This window comes from Silurus aristotelis, assembly GCF_946808225.1.
Source record: "Silurus aristotelis genome assembly, chromosome: 15".
Taxonomy (NCBI): Eukaryota; Metazoa; Chordata; class Actinopteri; order Siluriformes; family Siluridae; genus Silurus; species Silurus aristotelis.
This window is the reverse complement of record NC_139588.1, coordinates 19,444,404-19,461,068: the sequence shown is the minus strand read 5'-3', so window position 1 is coordinate 19,461,068 and position 16,665 is coordinate 19,444,404.

The following is a 16,665-nucleotide window of genomic DNA, read 5'->3' as shown; positions in this document are numbered from 1 at the left end:
TTAATAAATAAATAAATAATCATGAGTTTATATAAAAAATCTATATAAATGTCTTCAAGATGCTGTTGGAGAAGATTTATCAACACCTTTTGACCAATCAGATTTAAGAATACAACAATGTTTTGGTTATTAAAGAAGTCAATTAGTGTTTTGTAAGCCAACTGTTCTAACAAGTAAATGACCATTATGACAGCATCGATTTCAAGATTTTAAGTTTCGAGATTTTTATTTGTAAACCTAATTGACTGCTCAGAAATTGTCCCTTAAGAAAAGGGTCTATGAGTATAAACTATGAGAGAATATAAGATAAAAGAAGTAAGAGAAGATATGAGAAAATCTATTATATAAAGATAAGGTGGTATTTAAAAATTCCTGAAAAATATGTTTAGATGTGCAATAAAGGAAGTACAAAATGTAATGAGGTACTGTGTAACGGACCAAAAACAGTAGCAATGACAATGACAATAATTTCAGAGACCCAGATTTCAGAGACATCAGACACCCATAAGCCGATGTTCTACTCCATGCACCATGCATTACTCAGGTTCATTTCGGAGGCTTTGCAGGCATTAGTGTGTCTGCTATAATGCAGTCTTTTTCCAACTCTAAGTGCTGACACAGGGCCGTCCACACGCTTCTTGCTGTTGCTACTTGAGAGCCCAGTGGGTCCATAAGAAAGTGTGTCTCTGAGACTTTATTTAGCTCTGAGAAGAATGTCTGCCTGTGTGATACTGTAGCCTTTCTCAGTACTTAGTATTCCCGAGGTGAGTATAACATTTTACAGAGTGTGAAAGGATAAAAGGGATTTGAGCCAAAACGCAGCGCCTCTGAGGAACAGAATGGATCTTAGAGAAGAGGAATACATTCAAACAAGTAAAATAAAGCCTGTTCTGAAAAGATTACGGCCAAGTGAAGAGTACACAGTGAAAGCAAACAATTCTAAACAAGTACCAAACAATTCTGTGGGGGTTTTTCAGCGTCTCAGGGCATTAGGTCAGTTTTCACTGACCGGGCGTTGAAAGCGGACGGCCGACGGCCGCCTTTCTCCCAGGCTCAGTGCGGCTACGTCTCATTACAGAGCTATGTGTAACACAAACAAAGTGGCGCTCCCAGGGTGTTTATCTCATGGCACAGAGCGCAGTGTGCCCGCACATCAAAGACTGTGGGAACAGACGGGCGCTTGGCGCAGCAGCTGCACTTGGATCCTGCCCACACCCTTCCTGTTTGCCGCCGTGCTCTACCTTGGGGCTATTATTTTCTCCACCAACACCACCACTGTGGCTCCCTCCTCCTCCTCTATGCATCAGCATCAGCAACATCACCGTGACCGCTGAGAGTCGACCCCCGCTCCCACCGGGCAACTTTTTCTCCTGAGACGTCTCCATTGTTACGCTCCTAAGGTCAAGGCTGTGATAAACGGCCCTCTAATGAGTCATTGAAGATAATTTAGAATATCCTAATGAGAATGCAAATGATAATTGCATGAAAATGATGACTTTCTAAAAGAACAAGCAAACAAAAGAAAACCGCAGGACTTCAAATTTAACAGCCTGGAAAAAAATTCCTGGAGAAAAAAAGCATATAAACAAAATGTGCATATACAATTTGCTAATTTTACAAATTTTATGCATAGTATACACATAGACTTAAATTTTAAAACATAATTTTTTTTTTATAATAATTATAATAATAATGCATAAATAAGAGAGTTATTTTTTTTACTGTTCACTGTATATGCACCTTGGTTCATAGTAACATTTTGTTCTTTTGTACACCGTTGTATGTGGAACAATATCAATAATGCTTAAGTTGAGTTAAGTAAAAAAAAAAATACAATAATTAATTAATTATTGCAAACTAAATTTCTAATAATAATAATAATAATAATAATAATAATAATTATTATTATTATTATTATTATTATTATTATTATTATTATTATTATTATAATCCATTTCTTCATCTTGTGTTTGCTGTTTGTCCCTACATGCACAAGGCTGGTATTTGTACTGTATATAAGTAGGGGGTTTTACAAAATGTTGGAGATGTACAAGCCATTCTATGAAAGCAGTCACAATTATGTTATGTGTTTAAAAGCTCTGAAACTGTTGTAAGTCTTGATTTCACATAAATATATTTACATAGTTGGCATAGTAAGCCTGATGTTTTTCAAACCTGATTTAATCTCCTACATGACTACATACTTGTTTGTGATGTTTCCACACTGTATATACACTATATTTCCAAAAGTATTGAGTCATCTGGTCATAAGTACGGTATGTGATTTTTGATCATTGCATTCCACATTTAGTCCCAATTTGCTCTGATAAATTCCCTCCACTCTTCTGGGAAGATGTTCCACTAGATTTTTGGAGTGTGCTTATGGATATTTGTGTTGATCAGCCACAAGGGGATTATGAAAGGCAGGTACTGATGTAAGTGAGGAGACCTGGGGTGCAGTCAGCGTTCACATTCATCCCAAAGATGTTAAGTAGGGATGAGATCAGAGCTCTATAGCAGCAAGATCTTCCTCTCCAAAGCATGTCAACCAGATCTTCAAGGAGCTCACTTTGTGCAAGTTCAAGTGAATGCAAAATGTTATTATAGCGCATCTAAAGACGTCCTGTACAATTAAGTGCCTCCAGATTTGTGGTAACAGTTTGGAAAAGAACCACATATAGCAGGAAAGTTCAGGTGACCCAATACTTTTGGAAATATAGTGTACCTAGCTGTTTCTGCTTACCCCATTTATCTCTTTATGCTGTGTGTGAGAGTCTCTGTGACACCATGTTTCCTTTGTGTGACACAGCAGGGCAGGTTTAGAACAAACCAGAGAGTAATTGAAGCTCCAGCTGCTGTAACACACACCACGAAAGGCAGAGGAGATGTTCACATGTGTCCTATGGCATCCATGCAGAGCTGCATCCAGGCCTCAGTGGCCTGTCTGGATACTCTGTGTGACCTCACGTGACCTCATGCGACCCATGCTGTTTACAGAACACAGCTCGAGGTCAGACGGCATTAACATGGCTCATAACTGCGCCCGGAATTTCACACCACAGCTGTGGAGACTGCGTCCCAATCATAATGTTTTTCTGCACACTCCTGAGATAAAGGCTGGGTTGCTCACAAGGCAGCTGCAGTCTAAAGCCCTTTATTTTGGTCAAATTTGAGGGAACCATGGCGGACATTCATTATCAGTGTGTCATTTTTTAACATACATGGCTAGTAAAACATTTCTTTATGCAAATGATTGACTTTTCTGTTAGCCATGCCATTGTTTTGATGATCTTGATAGGGTTTTTGCTTGAATATGAAATAGTAAACCCAGTATAAACTTAGCTTATCCTATCCAGCTAACCTTTTACTTGCTAGACACTAACGCTACTCAAGATCAAGATTAGGCCAGTAAATTTTCCACCTCAGAATATTTAACATTGAATACAGGGGGAAAGAAACATGACCACCTCTGCTTGACTTAATTGTCAAATTAAGTTAAACTAATAAAAATGTACTCTAATGCACTTTTATAGTTACAGACAGCAAGCAAAAACAATTAGCTTGGCAACAATTTAACTAGCTAATGTCAGTAATAGCTCTAATGCTACTAAGTAGCTTTTCAAATTGATTAGTAATAGTCACTGTTATAGATTTAACCAAAGGTCTGTAACTAATCTAAATGCCAATACTGCTATAAACATATTTAAAAAATGAGAAGGAGGACTTTACATGGTTCATGGTGTGAGTGGCTTTGTTGATTTGACATAATTTCTAAAGGGTTTGTTGAAAATACATGGAAGCAATGATTTAAGATTTCTATCTGAAGATGTGCTTTTGGTGGATTTTACCATCTGCTGCCTTAAATGTTGCCTTAATGTTATTCTTAGGTTAAACCAAAAAAAGCTACTAGACCACTGTGTGCCAAAAGAGCTAGCTATTGGTACTGCTAGATATTTAGCTATTTTTTTCCACTCAGTCGTTTTCAGCACCAGGAAAAAAAAAGTTCTGAATGCAACATTAATTGAGGTTTTGCTGATATATGTTGACACGGAAAGCAGTCCAATTCAAAGGTCCCATGAAAAGATACACTATGTCTAATCAAGGGAGTTGTTTGCCTCATGAAACCAACTTTGTTTGGCTAATTTGATTGAGTCTTTAACAAGCTAGCAAGCGTAGACCAAGTGGAATTGTTAGCTTAGTGGTTGAGACCTTGGACTTTTTATCAGTAGGATGTGAGTTCATTGTTGAGTAACAATCTTAAATTTAAACTGTTCATTTGTATTAATTGTCATCAGCACCAGCTTGTCTAGTATGACTTGACTGTACTGTATTACTATAGCATTTTTGGTGTATATGCTATTGTATATATATTATAGCAAAAAGGGGACAAATGGGTGCTATAATGTATAAGCTATATACTACAGCAAAAAAATAAAAAAAGTTAAACCATATTATAATAATACCTAGAATTGCATTGCAATTGCATCTTATAACTGACTTTAAAGCTCCAACACTTTCAGTCCTTGTACTTTAACACATCGTTTACATGTAGCAGAGCACAAACCAATCAAAGCATGATGTATGGCCGTGACCTTTTGCGACTTCAGCCAGTGTGACAGGAAACACACACATGCTAAAGCAAATTAAGAGCAACACACGATTTCCACTTGATTGATGTGTTTCAGCTAAACAGACCCCTGAGGACAACGCAGGTCTTTGCAAGAAACACGAAGAAACAGCTTTTTTAAATATATATAGTGGAGAACAAAGTGAATATTAATAAGAGTATATGTTTATTTTATTATGACCAGGATTTCAATAAATGATGTTAATGTTTTTAGCCTATTTTTCTAAAAAATAATAATAATAATATTAATTTATTATTCATTAAAACTAACCCACATTTCTTATATAAGAAAAGTCTTTAATATCATGTAGTATTATCAAGATTACCAGTTTAATATTGACATTTTCATACCAGCAGTTAATCATGCTGACATGATATTAAACACCACAAAGTTATATGAAATGAAAGAACATATGAAATAAAGCTTTGGTAAGTTGATCATATGTTACTGTGTTATGAATATGTACAACTATGTCATTTTTTGTGTACGCTTCTGTGTACTGGTCAGTTTTCTTTGATTAAACCTCAATTTAATCTGAGCTGTTATATCTGAAACATATCTAAGTATATAAAGCAGTTCAGTGTGGTGCCTTCTGATATCCACACCCTTAATTTTCACCATCATTTGAAATAAAGTTCACCCTGCAGATAAGAAAAGAGCAGGTGACTTCTTGAGAGTGTGGGATAAGTGTAATGGATTTCCCTGAAGTTCTGACAGACAGAGCAGTCGTGCGGGATGTGAGATCATGACTATGTGGAAGTGAGCACTCTGCTCAATCCTAAAACAGCTGCACTTCTGCCTTATGACATGAAATATGAGTCCAGACGCCAAGGTGTTAAGAGTTCACTTCCTCTGCTTGTGTTGCCAATTTATCTTAAAATGCACAGGTTGCTGTTTGTATCCAAGATTTTCTTCAAAATGGAACAGAATAGAATTGTTTTAATATACAATGAAATCTAATCACAACTCCCCAAGCTTATAAGAATTTTAAATATACTGTATATACATTAGAAGAGCAATACATATAAAAAAATGCAGTGTTACTGTAAAATATCTAAGACAGAATCAGAATACTTTATTAAACCCATAGGATAATTGTTGGGTTGCAGTTGCTTACATTAAAATGTAAGTAAAGAGTAAAGTGAAATAAGATAAATATGTATATACAATTATTAAATATGTGGTATATAGAGAGCATGAGCTATAAAAAAATAATGTATTTTAACGTACATATACATATGTATATATACAGTGATGTTAAATCCTTTAATCTGATTGCCAAGAGTTTATTTATTTTCTTATTTATTTTATTTATCCTTGTATAATTTTTTATGAAATAGGAACATTTTTGTAAAAAAGATTTTTCAGTAACATGACCAAGTATTGTTTTTTTTTTTTTTTTTTATTATCTCTGTCTACATTTAATATAAGAAGTTAAAGAAATACCCTACCTCTGAATGGATTTCTCTTCAATTTGAGACCACTCAGTGTAATTGAGGTTGGTTCCACATGAACAGCCTAAAGATCTATGAGGTAAATGTGGATGGTTGAACTCAAAAACCATTTTTTTTTCACCGCATAAATGTACCGCATATTCATAATCTATTTCTATGAAGTTGCTTCAGAACATTGTCTTTTGTTAAAAATGCTATGCAAAAAAATTTAAATTCATCTGAATAAAACACTTTGAACAAGATGTTATAGAAAAAGAAACACTTTGATCTACATTATATTTCTACATCACACAACATGTCGTGACAAACCAGATTCTAAGTCCCAATTTTGAAACATGTTGCTCTGGTTGGTGTTCCAGAGAGTACAAAAAGTAAAATCACAATATTTAATTATTGCCATATACTACCAACCAACCAAGCCCTGTTCTGAGGACCCACTTCCTTTTTATCCCTTCCCCCATTACACCTGTGGTCGGGTCCAAACAAAATAACTGGAGTTCCCAAGGGGTTTGAAAGGTGAATGCACATGGCGACTTTTTGTAGGAACTGAATCAAAGTAAGGGAAAAGAGACATGATAATTACAGGCAAGTATATAATAGAAACTAGTAATCAATTATAAAAAAAAAAATTCATGACAATGCAATAATTGACAGACTTTGATGACAGTATTCTCTCTCTTTCTTATATATATATATATATATATATATATATATATATATATATATATATATATATATATATACACACACACACACACACACACACACACACACACACACACACACACACACACACACGTATATATACAGTAGTACAGTAGTACATTAATAGTGTTAATAATGGTCAAAACAGAAATGCCCTCTGCATTAATAGTGTTAATAAAATTTGTGCCGTAAAAATTTGCGTTAACGCAATATTTTGACAGCCCTAGTGTGTGTGTGTGTGTGTATATATATATATATATATATATATATATATATATATATATATATATATATATATATATATATATATATATATATATATATATATATATATACACATACATACATACATACATACATACTATGGGCTGTCAAAATATTGTGTTAACGAAAATTTTAAGACACAAATTTTATTAACATTTGTATTAAAAATATAAACAAATATAAATAAAAATATAAACAAATATAAAAGAGTTAAAATAAAAATCTTTAGCTCAACACACATTCACAACGTCCTTCCTTTACTCCTGAAGATTTACTTAATTTAAAACAGCAAAATAATTGTAAAACATTTACAAAGATTTTTTTTGTCTGTTGATTGTTAAGTTGAGTGATGTTGAGTATAATTTTACTAATAATAAACATACATTTGCATAAAGCATAAATATTTGTCCATGGCCATGTTGATAAGAGAATTAAAAAGTATTAATTTATGGTACGTTTTAAACAGATACAAATGTGTGATTAAGTTGCGATTAAATATTTTTGTTTAGATTGACAGCCCTAATTTTATATATATATATATATATATATATATATATATATATATATAGATATATATATAGATATATATAGATAGATATATATATATATATATATATATATATATATATATATATATATATATATATATATATATATATATATATATATATATATATATATAGTGAGGAAAATAAGTATTTGAACACCCTGCTATTTTGCAAGTTCTCCCACTTAGAAATCATGGAGGGGTCTGAAATTGTCATCGTAGGTGCATGTCCACTGTGAGAGACATAATCTAAAAAAAAAAATCCAGAAATCACAATGTATGATTTTTTAACTATTTATTTGTATGATACAGCTGCACATAAGTATTTGAACACCTGAGAAAGTCAATGTTAATATTTGGTACAGTAGCCTTTGTTTGCAATTACAGAGGTCAAACGTTTCCTGTAGTTTTTCACCAGGTTTGCACACACTGCAGGAGGGATTTTGGCCCTCTCCTCCACACAGATCTTCTCTAGATCAGTCAGGTTTCTGGCCTGTCGCTGAAAAAACACGGAGTTTGAGCTCCCTCCAAAGATTCTCTATTGGGTTTAGGTCTGGAGACTGGCTAGGCCATGCCAGAACCTTGATATGCTTCTTATAGAGCCACTACTTGGTTATCCTGGCTGTGTGCTTCGGGTCATTGTCATGTTGGAAGACCCAGCCTCGACCCATCTTCAATGCTCTAACTGAGGGAAGGAGGTTGTTCCCCAAAATCTCGCAATACATGGCCCCGTTTATCATCTCCTTAATACAGTGCAGTCGCCCTGCCCCATGTGCAGAAAAACACCCCCAAAGCATGATGCTACCACCCCCATGCTTCACAGTAGGGATGGTGTTCTTGGGATGGTACTCATCATTCTTCTTCCTCCAAACACGTTTAGTGGAATTATGACCCAAAAGTTCTATTTTGGTCTCATCTGACCACATGACTTTCTCCCATGACTCCTCTGGATCATTTAAATGGTCATTGGCAAACTTAAGACGTGCCTGGACATGTGCTGGTTTAAGCAGGGGAACCTTCCGTGCCATGCATGATTTCAAACCATGACGTCTTAGTGTATTATCAACAGTAACCTTGGAAACGGTGGTCCCAGCTCTTTTCAGGTCATTGACCAGCTCCTCCCGTGTAGTTCTGGGCTGATTTCTCACCTTCCTTAGGATCATTGAGACCCCACGAGGTGAGATCTTGCATGGAGCCCCAGTCCGAGGGAGATTGACAGTCATGTTTAGCTTCTTCCATTTTCTAATGATTGCTCCAACAGTGGACCTTTTTTCACCAAGCTGCTTGGCAATTTCCCCGTAGCCCTTTCCAGCCTTGTGGAGGTGTACAATTTTGTCTCTGGAAAAATACAATAGTGTCTTTGGACAGCTTTTTGATCTTGGCCATGTTAGAAGTTGGATTCTTACTGATTGTATGGGGTGGACAGGTGTCTTTATGCAGCTAACGACCTCAAACAGGTGCATCTAATTTACGATAATAAATGTAGTGGAGGTGGACATTTTAAAGGCAGACTAACAGGTCTTTAAGGGTCAGAATTCTAGCTGATAGACAGGTGTTCAAATACTTATTTGCAGCTGTATCATACAAATAAATAGTTTAAAAATCATATATTGTGATTTCTGGATTTTTTTTTTTAGATTATGTCTCTCACAGTGGACATGCACCTACGATGACAATTTCAGACCCCTCCATGATTTCTAAGTGGGAGAACTTGCAAAATAGCAGGGTGTTCAAATACTTATTTTCCTCACTATATATATATATATATACAGTATATAGTACTAATCAGACAGAGGTAAAGGTTACACCACCTTTTTTGTGTGAGTGTGGGTTGTGGATGTAAATAGCTGTAATGAACTATTTTTTTTTTAATAATAAGTGAGTCTGCCAGCTGCATATCAATATCAACTTCTCCTAGTTATTCTCACACTTTCTCTGCACCAGCCAGCTGTGCTAGTGGAGCCTCCACTTCCAGAAATAGAGACAGAGAGAGACAGAGAGAGAGAGAGAGAGAGAGAGAGAGAGAGAGAGAGAGAGAGAGAGAGAGAGAGAGAGAGAGAGAGAAAGAGAGAGAGAGAAAGAGAGAAAGAGAGAAAGCGAATGAATAAATAAGTGATTAAGTGAGCGAGTAAGTGAGTGAGTGCTGCCTCAAACAGCCACAGCCTGTCATTTCCCATAATGCAGCAGCACCAAACTTCATGACAGCCACCCACTTACCCCCCACAGCTGTTTGGTCAATGGTAGTAATAAAAGTCTAGCATGTTATTATTCTCCATAGCACGCTGGTCTTATCCTGTTACCCGGTCAAACAATGAACTGCCACTTCCACCTCCATTCACTGCCCTCTTTCTCACTGACATCATCAAAATACTTTCTTCAATAGACCGCCAGCTCCGCAGCTCCGGTATCACATTTATGAGAGGAACACTAAGGCAAAACAGTGCATGAGTACATAAACAGATACATCATTTGCACGCAAAACACCACTATTTTTTGGCAATAATATTCATGATAATATTCGTTTAACCACAGAAAGGAGAAGTAAATAGATCCATAATGTGCAAGCCAAAGCAAGCCACTTTTTTCACAAACTTTATGTGTTACAGCTAACCTGAACTAAACAGTGTCTTAAAGAAAGCTCTGTGGAGAAACACAGAAATAAACAAATAAACAAAAAAGTAAATAAATCAGGCGATTAACCAAAGATTCAATGTTTCTATATAGAACCATTATTAGAACTTTTATTCTAAATCAGTAAAATTCTATTTTCATTTTTTTTTTGACAGTAGATGTTGGAAATCAGCTTTACAGATCACCTTTTCCAGATGTACTGTATATCTGTAGATGCATAATGAGTGATCCAGATGTGATGAGGAAAAAAGTCCCTGTGATGACATAAATAAGACATTGATGGGACCTTTGTTTTCTTGGGAAGCAATGGGATATTGGAATTACAAGTTGTTGTAGTATAAAGATGTGGAGAAGAAAAGACAGTACTAAGTGTATTAAAAAGGTATATAATATAGCTGAGTTCTTAAGTACAAATCTACAGCATCTCTGTGAGCTTATCTATTGAACAACTGGTCAAGATACCATATAATAAACAAGAGCCAAGTACACATTTACATTTATGATATTTGCCAGATGCTATTATGTAGAATGACTTTGATTATTAGGTCAAAAGGGAAAAAGTAAGTAATTTGGTAATGTACATACTGAAAGTTCAATCCTCCAAAAAAGTACCAGATTCTGGGTTACTGATTGGACGGTTGGGGTTCAAGCCCCAGGATTGCCAAACTGTCACTTTTGGGGGCCCCTAAGCAAGGCCCTTAATCCTCAGTGCTCCAGGGTACTGTAACATGGCTGACCCTGCACTCTGGCTCCAGACCTGAACATTTCTGGGTTATGTTTAGGACGACTATCACTATGCTGTAAAGCATGGAGTTTTTCCATGTTACCAAGTGTTTTTGGGGTTAAATACAAAGAGTTGGAGTTGTTATTATAAAGTTGCTTGTTTTTGGTTGAACGGATCACTTGACTGCATCACATGGCCAAAAATACACACTTGTTTTAAAATATCTCGACTTTCTCGAGTCCACACTACAATGAGAACATTTTCAAATGTATTTACTTAGAAGAGCATTCTAAGAAGACTAAGAAGAACAACACATTTTCTCCAGGCAAAAACGCCATCTCTGGATGTGCACAGAAAGCCAAAATGTAGAGAAACAAATGAATATTAAAATGTATCCAGCATAATATTTGTGTAGCCTATAGAGGAGACACACTAATATTAGCAACTACCATACTTACTTTCTTAATTTTTTATCCCCCTTATCCCTGCCGAGCCTGCAGTGGGACGTGTTAAGTTTTTTTTTTCAATCCTCTTGGGTAGAATCTTTTAGACAAGGCCCAAGTTTTTGGTAAAGGTAAAGTTCTTGAAATATGTTTCTAAGCTAATAAAAGCCTTTTGAACTAAAGACTTTCTGGTAAGATTCATGAGGTAAAAGTTCTGAGGTAGCATTATTGAAGTTATTTTATTGAAGTGCCTGAAATGAACTTTCTGACATTGGGTTATGTTTCGTAGCTAAAATTCTTGAGGTAATGTTCATGAGGTAAAGTTTCTTTAAATGTTCATTTAATATTCATTAAGTCTAAACGATGTAACCTATTTGGTTTGTTTAAAATGCAGTAATAAATGTAAATGTACTGTATTCTACTCACCTATTCAATAATTATTTCAAATTCTCAACCACTTCAGACAGCATTGCTAGATCTCATGGCCATTGCTAGGACAGTCTATCCTCTGATATAGCCTGTTACTGATTTTGGCCAGAATTCAGAAATGTTGAAATCGATGGTGATATGCTTTATTCTGCTTAAATCAACCACCTTCTAGCATTCGAAATCATAGAGAAGAACAGGGTCGATGTTGCTCTTGTACAGCTTTACTTTAGTTTTAATGGTAATCTCCTTAGACCCCCAGAGTGATTGAAGTATGTTTAAGGTGGCAGTAGATAGTCTGGCCTGTGTGTCTTTTTCTGTCCCACTATGATGGTTAATTCTATAATTTACTAATTCAAGCATATTAACAATAGTTTGAGATAAATTATAACTTAAACAACAGTTTTTAAATCTCCAAATGATGAGCTCTCAAATTAAGTGAACCTGCCCTTGGAGTGGGAGGGGGGGGGGGTGTTTGGGGGCCGACTGTAGGAGAATAGAGAGTGGAGAAGGAAGGATCTGGGAGATTTCATGAACACCTCTCCCTCCATTTCACTGCTGGTGTGAAAATGTGGAGATTCCTGATCGCAAGCTTTCTGATGACAGGTATTTTCCAGACCTGGACCACCACAGTCACAGCTACAGGGAATGTAACCAGGTTTCCCCTGCTGTATCTGTGAAGGAATAGCTGATCACATAACTGATCTGGAGCCTGTGCATAGCTGTCGTGCCCAGCTCGTGGGCTGATAACACTAGCTAAACCCATGTCGTCACCTTCAGCTAAAGATTTAGCAGAATCTCAGAGTACAGGAGGAGGGCAGAAGTTTTAGAGGGTCAAGTATGTGTGCTAGTGCTTTTCAGCAGTTCACACTACTGATAAAGGCTAAAAGCCTGAATTATAATGAAAATATTATCATTGTGAGTATATATAAGGAATATGACATTTTCTTACTATCTGCTGAACTAGCTGAACAGCAAAAAGTTAAGGCTTACTGGAAAGACACCAACACTAATGTATTTGATAATGCATTTTCATGTAGCTTCAGGAAAATGCAGGATTTTAGGACCAATTTGTCAACTAATATAACCTATTTATTTGGTATAATTAATTCATATAAAAATGTAAATTACTTTTTTTACACTGACCTAAAAAAATCTTATGATCTCACATTATTCCGGCTAAATTGACGAATTTTAGTTTTATTAATGGCCCCGCTAATGTTTATGAAGTATAGATGTTTAAGGGTTTTAACGAGGTAAAATGTCTTTGCTGCAGGTCTTGAAAACAGGTTTCTGAGGTAAATTTTTTGTTTGTGTCAGCTAAATGAGATTCAGTCGAGAAAAAATATAATGTAGGTACATGCATTAACAGAGATAAGAAAAAATCTTGTATACAACCAACCTACTGACCGAAAGCTTTTTATGATGTTTCAAAGATAAAGTTGAGGTAAAATTGCTAAAAAAAGTCTGAGATTATTTCATAATCTTTAGTACATAAAGTAAAATTTTTGTATTAATGTTTTTGAAGTATGTTTTTTGAAATAAAGTATTCTTGTATTCAGTATTCAAGTATTTATTTTCATTTTAACTGTTTAAAAAAAATAAGGGGAATTTATTTCTAAATATACCTAAACTACTAAACTGGGCTTGTGATGAGAACATTGACTCCCTACATCTAACCTTCATTATGTTCCCTAGAACAACACAGTTGAGCTCTTTACAACACCACCCAGTGTTGTTTATCAACGGTTTACCATATCAGTGTTATGGCGCTGCTGAGTCTTGCTCTGATAACTGGAAGTTTCCTGGGCAGATGAAATAATGTGAAGGCCTCACCCAAGGAGAGCTCCTAAGACTGGGATGCTGTTGTCTGGAGGCCACGAGCCATGTTTTTCATCAAAGGATGTTTGGGTTTTTTACATTGAAAAAAGAGATCTACAGGAACACGGTCAAATGTGCACGTGCCGATATTTTGAAAATATACTTCACCTTGTAATCAGGTTATAGAACACACGTTCATTGTAGAGGAAGTTTACATTACCATATTTTGTTAGAAATATTTAGCAATCTGTATCACGTGTTCTGTACCAGATTTGATATTGTTGTCTTTTGTTAAATCAATTTCTTAGCATTACGACACCCAGCATGTATCACACATTTGGACATTCTTACCACATTATCCTGTTTGCCACATTTGTAGTTTAGATAATTGAGTATTTTGTTTAAAAAGTTAAGAATTGATTTTGAAGGGATTTTTCCTATATTCAAATCTGTGTCAAGAACTGAATGTTAAAATTCTGTTCAAAATGTAGATGCAATACTTTTTTTCTTCGATATGCACTGCAGGGTTGAAGAGTGGGCAGCATTGTCATGTCACGTGTCCTGGGTTGGTTCCTGAGCTTGACTTGCATTCAATATGGAGTTTTTCACATCTCCCCATGTCCAAATTGGTGTCCTTTAGGTTCTCCAGGTTTCCACCTATTTTGTAAAACATATCGAACTGCCCACACTAAAGTGCAATGAAGCTTCATAGCATTTTGCAATGGATTTGGCATTCCATCCATAATGTATACCTGTCTCACACCCACTGTTCTTGGGATAGACAGTGGATCCACTGCCACCCTGAAAAGGATTACTGAAAGTGAAAGAAAGTAAATGAACACAGGCTTTAACAAAACTATCATAATGCGGTGGTGTGGGTGTAGGATATGACATGATAGAGGCAAGATGACCTTGTTGTGGCATGACGTTAAAAAGATGGTTCATGCTCGAAAAACCTCCAAGGTGGCTGAATTACAACAATTCTCCATAGATGAGTGGACCAGTGGATTTGGTTTTCCCTCAATAATAAAAACCTTTATTTAAAAACTGCCTGTTGTGTTTAGTTGTGTTATCTTTTACTAATATTCAAATTAGTTTGATGATCTGAAACATTAAAGAGTGACAAACATGGAAAAAAAAAAAAGAAATCAGAAAAAAGAAAACAATTTTTCACACCACTGTATATCACGGATTAGTAGCCACAGAAGATCTGCTCCTGGTTTATCTTAGGTAAAAGTGTCATGTTTATTTAGTTTGGGTGTTTCAGAGTAATGCGGAGCACAGATGTCAACAGCTTCTAGACCCTCATTTAGTTTGATGTCCTTTGCAGAGGAGATGAGACATGGCTGTTGGTTGCGTTGACCAGTGCCACGTGCACACGTGCACATATCTTTCCCAGACTGTATCCAGGGCACTTTATGTGCGTCCAATGACTTCCTCCCTCTTGGCTGATAATGACTTTAACACGTTTACTTCTAGCCATGGGTGTCCAGAGCAGCTGTAGTGTGGAGGCGCGAGAGCAGACAGACACTAATCCAGCTTCCGCTTATCCCATAATATAGTCGACTGGCCAAAGTATTAGTTTTGTACAGAAGCTACAAAAGCTAATATTAAAAATCTATAAAATATATAAGGAAATCTTATATCCTCTAGCTTAATGTTGGGCCAACTGTATCTCATTACCTTCATTTCTCATGTCCTTCATTTAAAATGAATTAAAACACATCTAGTTTGTATTATTATTATTATTATTATTATTATTATTATTATTATTATTATTATTATTAAATATAGATGTAAAAGGTGAAGAGGAGGGGTGGGACTACAGCTTTAATATTATTGTGACAATGGTGTGAGTTAATGTGGTGGGAAAACCAACGAACATAAAGGAAACATTCCTTTGAGTCCATGTTGACATGGTTACATAATGCAATTCAAGCCAAATTTTGAGGGTGCATGTTTATGCATTTTTTCATACATCTCCTGTTTGAACCCTATCCCAAAGGGGCATTACTGAATTCAAATTGAAAAGACCAATGAAGAATATCAACCTTATTGTCATGTTCATGGAACTAGTTTGAGATGACTTTTGATTTGTGACATGATACATTGTCTTGCTTTACAATTGTAGCTGTTAAATGTTAGCACATGGTTAGCATAGCATTTAATGTGATGAGTTGCATTGGTAAAAGGGTAACAATATTGACAACTAAAAAAGCTGGACTACTCATATAAAAGCAGTGGACAGTCACAAAGTTACTCGTTACTGTACTTAATTAGGTTTTGTACTTTACTGAAGTATTTCCATTTGGGGAGACATTAAATTCAATACACTTCAAAATCAAATATCTTTTTACTCAACTACATTTTCTGAAATCAGTTGCTCAAGCAAGCCACCAATCAGGGTCGAGCGCACGCTCTGTTTTGAACTTGTTTTGATTGCCATTTGGTGGCATTTACTTATCACCAACATACAGTTCAGTTCAGCGTCAACAGCAAGCAGAACATTTTAACTTTTTAGCAGACTCTAACTTGCCACAACACCAGTGGCCTTATCTTTACGATTTTTTTTTAAGTAGTTGGAAAGAAGGTTTTAGGCTCATGGTAATTTTATTGACTAATTAATATCATTCTATTAATATATTGGTTTGTTAAGAGTAACATTACAGTCTTTTAACATAAATTGAGTTGATTAAGGTCGATTTAAGTACATTTGAAGGCAAATACTTTTGTATTTTGACTCAAGTGAAAGTTTGAGGGGAGCATTTTTACTTTTACAGAGGTTATATTTTGCCTTGTGTATCTCTACTTAAACTTTAACTGATAGTGATAGTAAAACACGATGTGGTCTTCTGTTTTATCCCATCCACCTCAAGTTTTGACCTGTTGTGCATTCTGAAAAATGCTTTTCTGCTCACCACAATTGTACCGAGTGACCTGAGTTACCATCAGCTTGACTTTACTTGATGCTAAACTAATAGTTCTAACTTTTTGTTGCTTAGTTTATTGTTTTTTACATGGC